We start from the raw sequence: 2,710 nt of genomic DNA, 5'->3' as shown, positions 1-2,710 counted from the left end.
CTATCTAATACTAACTCTTCGGGATCTAGAAATGATCAGTGATGTTCCCTACAAACATCACTGTTTGAGACAAACTTACCATCAACTAAACCTTTGAGATAAAAAAACATCCAAAATTATGAAGTGGGAGGGTATTATATCCTCGGATAGAAATGTCATCACAATCTTATTCGGCGGCCGATACATGACATATTCATGCGACACATTATCGGATTATAGCAAGCAAGGGCGAAGAGAAGCCCTAGGCACATCGGGTCATGGCCTGGGGTGTGATGCCGCGCGTAGGCTTTCGGAAGAGCCATTCAACACCCTATAGTTACAGTATGGTGAAGCCGGTCCAGGGCCTGGCCCAATCCTACCTCCACCCCTGATAACAAGGGCCGCATGTCGCGCCAATTATCACGCTAGGGGGTACCGAAAAATTCTTTCCTAACATTCCCGACTATGAATAATTAAAGCTCACAATCATAGTTCGATAGTTGGCGGCCCAGGGCGCGACGGCCTCACGGGCTTTCGGAAGCATTGTTCAATGCTCTGTAGCTACAGTATAGTGAAGCTAGTCTGGGCCCCGGCCCAATCCTACCTCCGCCCCAGATAGCAAGGGCCAATTATCAAGCTAGGGGGTGCCGACAATTTCTTTCTTAACTTTCTGACCTACAAATTAAAGCTCACAATCAGAGTACGATAACTGGCGGCCCTGGGCCAAGGCATCAAGTAGGCTTTCAGCAGCATAGTTCAATACCCAATAGCTACAACATAGTGAAGCCGGTCTGAGCCTTGGCCCAATCAAACCTCCACCTCTGATAACAAGGGCCACATGTAACGCCAATTATCACGCTACGGGGTACCGAAAATTTCTTCCCTTACATTTGAGCCTACGAATTAAAGTTCACAATTAGAGTTCGATAGCTAGCGGCCCAGAGCATGACAACCTTATAGGATATTGGAAGCACTGGTCAATGCCTTGTAGCTACAATATAGTGAAGCCGGTCCGGAACCTGGCCCAAATCCTACATCCACCTCTGATAGCAAGGGCCACATGTCACACCAATTATCATGCTAGGGGGTACCGAAAGTTTCTTTCCTAACATTCCAGCCTACGAACTAAAGCTCACAATCAGAGTTCGATAGTCGGCGGCCCGGGGCGCGACGGCCTCACGGGCTTTCGGAAGCACTGTTCAATGCCCTGCAGTACAGTATAGTGAAGCTGGTCCGGGGCCTGGCCCAATCCTACCTCTGCCCCTGATAGCAAGGGTCAATTATCACGCTAGGGGGTACAGACAATTTCTTTCTTAACATTCCGACCCATTAAATCTCACAATCATAGGCCGATAGCTGGCGGCCCGGGGCGCGATGGTTGCACATATAGGCTTACAGAAGCACTGTCCAATGCCATGTAGCTACAGTATAGTGAAGCCGGTCCGGCCTGGCCCAGTCCTACTCCCACCCTTGATAGCAAGGGCCACATGGTATGCCAATTACTCTGCCAGGGGTACCCACAATTTCGTTTCTAATATTCCGGCCTACAAATCAAAGCTCACAATCAAAGTTCGATAGTTGGTGCCCAGTGGGCGCACGACTACCTTCACGAGTGTGCATAGATCCATCCTTACCGCCGAATCGAATGGCGTGATCTCTTTCATTATAAAACATATAATTTTGAAAAAATCACGCAGTCACTACATCATCAACAAAGTGGCGGTGCAATGGTGGGGAGAGGGAAGAGGGATCAGTGAGAGGCCGCAACCCTTGTCCCTCTGCATTGGCAGCACAATACCCAATACATAACTATTTAGATTTTAGAAAAAGATCAACAATGTTAGCAATAACATTATTGGTTCACAAGGGCTTTCAAGATAAAACCCCTGCCTACTTTTTGAAGCACTTTGAAATTCCCTCGTATAGAGACGGTTACCAGAATCAGATTTGACGACCGAAACACGACATATTCATGTGACACCTTAGGAGTCATAGAAAGGCCCACATTTCACGCCAATTATCACGTTCAAGGGGTAGCGACAATTTCTTTCCTAACATTCAGGGCTAGGAATCAAAGCGCACAATCCGGGTTCACCAGTTGGCGCCAGTGAGGGTGTGGCTACCCATCAAATTGAATTCAATCAAACCGAATCGAATCGGATCTTATAGATTGGAAAGAATTTTTTGTCGTAAAAATGTATAACTACAAAATCGTACAATCACCCCATCATCAAAACTACGGCGGTACAATGGCGAGGAGAGGGGGAAGGATTAGGCAAGAGCCAACACCCCCCTATTCCTTAGGTGCGCAATACCTAGTATTGTAACTCTTTAGATTTATAGAAAGATCCGATAATCTTCGCGCGCTTCGCCTTCCTTCAACGGTGGCCGCACGATGCCTGGCAATTCATTACTCTTTAGATTTAGAGAAAGATCCGATAATCTTCGCGCACTTTGCCTTCCTTCAACGGTGGCCGCATGATACCTGGTCCTCCGTAACTCTTTAGATTTAGAGAAAGATCCGATAAACTTTGCGCGCTTCGCCTTCCTTCAACGGTGGCCGCACGATGCCTGGCAATTCATTACTCTTTAGATTTAGAGAAAGATCCGATAATCTTCGCGCACTTTGCCTTCCTTCAACGGTGGCCGCACGATACCTGGTCCTCCGTAACTCTTTAGATTTAGAGAAAGATCCGATAAACTTTGCGCGCTTCGCTTTCCTTCAAGGGTG

Source organism: Triticum dicoccoides, chromosome 2A (assembly GCF_002162155.2).
Source record: "Triticum dicoccoides isolate Atlit2015 ecotype Zavitan chromosome 2A, WEW_v2.0, whole genome shotgun sequence".
Taxonomy (NCBI): Eukaryota; Viridiplantae; Streptophyta; class Magnoliopsida; order Poales; family Poaceae; genus Triticum; species Triticum dicoccoides.
The sequence above is the reverse complement of the archived record's forward strand: the minus strand, read 5'-3'. Positions refer to the sequence as shown.